The sequence below is a fragment of the Limulus polyphemus genome, unplaced genomic scaffold, assembly GCF_000517525.1.
Source record: "Limulus polyphemus unplaced genomic scaffold, Limulus_polyphemus-2.1.2 Scaffold2204, whole genome shotgun sequence".
NCBI lineage: Eukaryota > Metazoa > Arthropoda > Merostomata > Xiphosura > Limulidae > Limulus > Limulus polyphemus.
Window position 1 is genome coordinate 1 of NW_013667814.1, and position 6,783 is coordinate 6,783.

The 6,783-nt window shown below is 37.1% G+C and overlaps 1 protein-coding gene across 1 annotated transcript in view; it reads left to right on the forward strand.

The window, feature by feature from the left end:
- The first annotated feature begins 103 nt into the window (after positions 1 to 103).
- Positions 104 to 6,783, forward strand: part of LOC111087477 — a 46,765-nt gene continuing 40,085 nt past the window's right edge. The window contains exon 1 of the mRNA XM_022394224.1: positions 104 to 195. The gene's annotated coding sequence lies outside the window, so the exon portion shown is untranslated. The remainder of the gene's footprint in view (positions 196 to 6,783) is intronic.

The window sequence follows — 6,783 nt, forward strand, 5'->3', positions numbered from 1 at the left end:
AAAAAAATTATTTTCGTCGTAGTAGCGAAAGCACTTATTACAATTGACAGGAATTTTGAGAGAGACATTTGTTTAAATTTGAAGATGCTTCAAGATAATTACGATATTGTTTGGTCCAATTTAATTTCCACCAGTGGATTTCACGATGTTATTAATAAATTTGACTTAAGAGACGACAATGCCACTAAAATTCAAGTAAGTCTACACAAAGGGAGAGTTAGGCCTATAGTATAGTGTTAGTATCATTATTTATTATTACATATATGAATGGGGTGGTATTCGTAGTTAACTAAGGTCTAACTAACTTGTCTAACTTTTTGATTTGCTTTTTTCATGATGTAACGACATCAGAACATTATCTATAAATGCATTAGTACGCAAGAAAATTTTCTAACATCATATATTAAAGTATAATGGATAAGAATAATTAAACTTGGGATACTTATAATAATACTGATTATAATTTATATTACTCAACATTTTGGGACTAATAATACAAATTCTACTAGGCCTACAGCAAAAGGCTTCCACTTTTTCTTTTCTGAAGCATTGTTTTTCCGAAATGTTGAGTCACTATTGTCACTTGGTTGTTTCACTTGAGTGTTTATTTCGTCGCTTACCTTCTCATACTATCTCTTCTCTCTCCTTTTTTTAAAATCTAGGGCTCTTCATTTACTTTTAAGATATGATTAGGTTCAGCTTGTTTATTAATATTATTACTAATTACGATTTAATTAGGGCTAGTGTTAAGCTCTTTAGCATAAATGTTGATTTATATTTTGTTAGTACTCAGAATCTGGAATTATATCACAACTTTTTACCACATATCACAAGAACTTAAAACTCGAATGCCTATTATTTTGAAAATATTGAGCAGCTCAATTCCAGCATGAAAATAACGAGTCGGACTTGAAGAGCAGAAGAAAAACTAACAGATTCGCATTCAGAGATCTCCCGGTCTTACAATCCAGGGTCCGATTCCTCGCGGTGAACAAAACAGATAGCCAAATGTGGCTTTGCTCTGAAACAAACAAACAAACGTATGTAGAGTTATTTTTCGCTGTTGGCGTTGCCTAAAAATTTGAAGTTCTGCACATTTTGCAATAAGATCGATCAATCATACTGATTACTCTTTTTAGCCCCATACAATGGGTTTCGCGTTCTTCACGCATCTCTAAACTCCCCTTTTTTATGAGGGCTCAACTTTGAAATCTTCGCTGAGGATACCACCCTCAGATCCATTGTGTGTAGGATTATTTATTTTCTGTCAATGCACCCGCTAAATTTTCCTTTATTTGCATAAACAAAGGAGTAATTCATGGCCTGATGTAATGCCAATAAAAAAACGAAAAATTGAATACAGATATTCACGATTGACTGTGTCTTCAAACTTAACAAACCTTAATACAAGAAACAAGCATTGAACTTTATCACTCTGTCACGCCTCCCCCCCCCCCAGTAGCACAGCGGTATGTCTGCGAACTTACAACGCTAGAATCCGGGTTTCGATACCCGTGGTGGGCAGAGCACAGATAGCCCATTGTGTAGCTTTGTGCTTAATTAGAAACAAACAAACTGTCACGCCACGTGGCAAGAAAAGTAATTTTTTTCACTGTTAGTTTTTAGCCGCAGCATATCGGCTCATAGAATGGCTTTGAATTTTTCAAGTACAAACTTTTAGCTCATAGCTCTGCCATCTCTAGACCGATTTGAGATCTAATTACAGTTTTGGACTCGAGAGGTCAAACCCGTTCGATTAATGTATTTGACCATGCCCAAGGTCTCATAGATTAATTTACTCTAATCCTGCCTAAAAAAAATAATTCAATTTGTGGGTAATAAAATGATGATTAATAAAATCGAATCTTGTATACACGCGTCTCACACTTGGTATTTCTGGCGCAAAAATATAGCTAATAGAAAGGAAAAAAAAAAAGTCTCATATATTGATTTACTCTTATCCTACTTAAAATAATTTCGTTAAAGAAGTTAGTTGAATTACACTCAAAGCTACACGAGGGCTATTTGCGCCAGACATCCCTAATTTTGAAATGATAGAGGGAAGACAGTTGGCCAACACTATCCACTGCCTACTCTTGTCAGATCAAATAGTGCCGTTTAACCATCGCTCTTATAACGCACCCACAGCCCTAAAGTGCGGAGTGCAAATATTTTTGTTATAACGGGACGCGAAACACGGTATTTCAGATCCATAGAATCTGGTATGTCCTGGCGGTTAGGGTGCTTGATTCGCAATAAGCGGGTGGCGATATTGAAACCCTTCCTCGAACATGCTCGCCTTTTCAACCGTGGGGACGTTGTAATGTGACAGTCAATCCTTTTATTCGTTGGTAAAAGAATAACCCAAGAGATGGCGGTGGGTAGTGTTGACTAGCTACCTTTCCTCTAGTTTATCACTTCAACATTAGGGACGGCTAGCGCAGATAGCGATGCAGTAGCTTTGCACGAAATTCAATAAACAAAGATGCATAATTGGGTGTCGTAACCAAGTGAGTGTGCCAACCTTTTTATTAAGAAACTACATTGATTTTATGAGTCATTGTAGTGGTTCATAACAAGGATCACTCATTTGTTCTTCTTTATTATCATTTAATTGTTCCACCAGCCTACAGCAAAAATGGCTCTAAGTATTGTAATAAAATCTGGGCATCATTGCGCTTTCTGTAGAGTAATGTTTAAGTATATTTGACTACCTAGCAAATAACAGCGATTGTATAACCGTTGACACCCAATCGTTTTAATGTATTCGGTGGTTTATATGGAGCCTCATAATCTAGTACATGCATACGTACACAGCTGCGTGCAGGCCGTGGATGGAATTTAATGTACATATGGCAGGCATGACACATGTACCATAGCAGTTATTAATTTATTGTTGCAACTGCATTGATGTAGGGCAGTGGTTCCCAACCTGGGGTCCACGTAAATAATACCATCTCATTAAACAAATAAGTTTTTTTAATACTGATGTTTTTTTAATTGCACACTCAGTTATACATGTCTTTTATTTGATAGTGAAAAGTGGGAGAACGAGTTAATTATAGATACTGCAGGTAAAGTAGCCATTTTTGAAGCTGACTATGAGTAGTGGCAAGAATCGTGCAAGCAGAAGATGGCGAAAATTATGGCGATTCCAGGCGAAAGTGGGGCAGAAAATTTGTAGTTATGTATTTTATTTGGAAAATATTCAGTTTCAGATAAAGTATGCAGTAGCGACGGCCCAGTGGAAGAGGGTCGTTGAAGTGTCACAACCCAAACTTCATCAGAAATGAACGTGGGAAAGTATATTAATATAATCAATTCATAATTGTTAATTAACACGTTTTCGACCGTGTAGAGTGTGTAGAATGTTACTCTACGAGGAAATCTGTCCAGCTACAGCAAAACCGTGACCGGCCTTACTATGGCCAGCGGAGAAGGAGAAATATAACAACCATCAGAAATATTATAAATGCTTATTTGTAAACATATGCTATTATATTACGACACATTGTCAAATATTTGCATTGAATATATATTTATATGTATGCATCTATAAAACTCATGCGACCACAAAATTAAGTCCATGCACCATTCCAGTATAGTTCAGCAGTCTCTACAATCCAGTGTTTGCAGACTCCCTATATAGTTACAGGGTATAAATATAGTAGAGAGATATATATATATATGTCTAAATGCTGTAATCATAGAGTCGGGAGACTCTATATGTATGGATGGCCAATATATTTAGTAGGAATAATACGAATATCCACAGTAAAAAAAATTAACAATGACAGGCAAGAAACCATCGCTAAGATACCACACCAGAAAGTGACCAACCCACCAAGCTGTTCATCTTTCTTCTTCTTGTTTCAGTCGAGATAATTCAACAATTACTTTATCACTAAGGTCAGTTTAAACCTAAATCAACTCTATGTGATTCTGGGTAATGTTCGATGTCATCGCCTAGTCGTAATAACTAGTAATAATTTAAAAAGAATCATAATTTTAGTGTAAACGATTTTATCATTACCCCTTGAAGTTAATCTTTTCACAGAAATCTGGTGTTCCTTTAAAAAGTTTAAGTACAGGGTGAAACTGGAACATAAGATAACTATAACATGTAGAATACTCAATGCTTTATACATTATACAATCGGTGTCTTTAGGGAGCCAAACCCTATACTATGTATGAAGTGAAGAAATAAAAAAAATCAATAAACATGATATTAAATTTTATTACACACATTCAAAGAATACACTAACGTTCAGTCAGGGGAAAAACATCACAAAACAAGTAATAAAAAAAAATATTTTGTAAGTGTAAAATGATGTGGGGATGGCAGTGCCAAAATAATGCAAACAAGAATATAGGGATAATACAGCTATACATAGATCATCCCTACATGGCTTTCAATGTTAAAATATAATGTTATACTGTAAAATTCTTACTCGACTTTAATATTACTGCAGTTAAAAGCTATATTCCTGACTGTCGGTATGTAGTTTGTTTATCATAATATCATGGTCATGTCAGGGTAGGCATAAATGTGTTGTAACTAAGAGCCTAGGACTTACTTACAAGGAAAACCAATTTGAGGCAAAACATGTCTTGATTATTACAGACTCTCGCAACAAGATGGGTCGAATTGTCCGACCTCGTAACCATTTTGTACTCGTGCATTACGTTAGATAAGCCAAACCAAATATATATTGTTGCGTATCTGTTTTTTGTTAATTTCCGGTAGAAATTATCTCCGAGGAACTTCAGCGATACAAGTCCTTTCTGGTTTAAACCAATTTATTCTTTCTTGATACAAACTTTTAGTACAACGTAATTTCACAATCACTACGTTTCTCGTCACTATAAATTAACTACTTTTATAATACACGCTATAAATCACAGCGATTCACAATTTCAATAACAAAACACACACTAGCTCGAAACAGAATCGTAAATTACCTGGAACTCTCTTTATTCAGTCCCGCAGGTTTTCTCTGCCAGGCTTATATACTAAAAAAGAGGGCGTCCTGAACAAACTCGGTCTTTCCCGATAATTCATGATCATTCAATAAACTTATCGCGTGTTATCAGCGTCACGTGACTTCCGCTGTCGTAACACTGCCCCTTCCTTAGTATTGTTCATCCCGAACAATAGCCACTTACATTAAACCAATAGATAATTAACAATAACTTGATTAAATGTACAGAATTTATAAACACAAAATTAAAATACAACAAAGTCTCTTAATTTTACAGGACGTTTCTTCTTTCCTACTGGTTTCCATCTCATTGGCTTCTGTTTTACGTGGGATTCATCTGCTCCATCAGGAAATGTCCCATTATTGGTAGCAGTCACATCAGTGGTAGTAACTTCATTAACGGCTTCACTGTTTTCATTCTCAAAACCGTATAGAGTTTCTTCTTCAACAGTGGCTTTTTTAGGTGACACGTCTTCAGTAGCATCATTTGTTCTGTTGTTCATTTCTTTCCAATTGAAATGTCCTGGAACGTGATAACGCCAAAGCTTGCTGGCATGCACCACCTCTGGCCGACCACATTTTATTCGGAAAGTCATATCTGAGAGACGAGCCACTATGTCATATGGGCTTTCCCATGGAGAAGACAACTTAGGAGACTTCCCTTTGGTGTTCCTGGGATTATACAACCACACCTTGTCTCCTGGTACAAAGCTGACTTCAGTAGATTTCTTATCATAACATAGCTTCGTGGAATCAGCAGACGTTTTCAAGTTTGAATGCATTTGATGGTGAATATCATCCATCCTTTCAGATAATACTTTCACGAACTCTGGCACATTTTCAGGCAGCTCTTCGTAAGGTGGGCATCCTGTTATCATGTCCACTGGCAACCGAAGTTCCCGACCAAACATCAGCTTTGCTGGAGTGTATCCAGTGGCTTCATGCTTTGCTGTTCTATAGGCCATCAACAGTGGAGGGAGTAAGACATCCCAGTCATCTTGGCGGCTATTACAAAACTTTGCCAATTCCTGTACAAGTGACCAATTGTACTTTTCTACCATCCCATCAGACTGTGGGTGAAGTGGCGTTGTCCTGGTCTTTCGTATGCCAAACAACTTACAGCATTCATGGAACACAGCTGATTCAAAGTTACGGCCTTGATCTGAATGCAGTTCGTATGGCATATCAAACCTGAAGAAGAAATCACTAATAGCCAAAGGTACAGTTGCAATTTCCTGATTTGGTATTGCATATGTCTCAGGCCACTTGGTGAAATAATCCATCACCACACAAATGTACCTGTTTCCAGCATAAGTTCGGGGCAATGGACCAGCAATGTCAACGACTACTCTTTCCATTAGTGAACCAACTTGATATAACTTCATTGGAGCACGTCCCTTATGCTTAGGTCCCGTTTTAGCACAACATGTACTGCAGGTCTTGCACCATTCTTCCACATCTTGCCTCACACCTATCCAGTAAAATCTCTGTCGTAGGTGACTTAATGTCTTCTTAACTCCGAGATGTCATCCTCTTAAACTACCAAGAGTTTGACACAGCACAACTTCCCGTAACTTTCTCGGTATAACTGTTTGCCAGGTCATCACTTTCCCATTTGCAGTTTCCCTACTCCAGAGAAGAATAACATCTTCAAGCTTCAACTGGTCCCATTGTGCCCAGTAGTTCTTTGTCACAGGGCTTAAGCTAGACACCTTCTTCCAAGCAGAGTGCAAAACACTTGCTTGTAGAAAATTAATTATTGGCTCCAAATCTTGGTCTTTTTTCTGTTCTGCTTTAATAT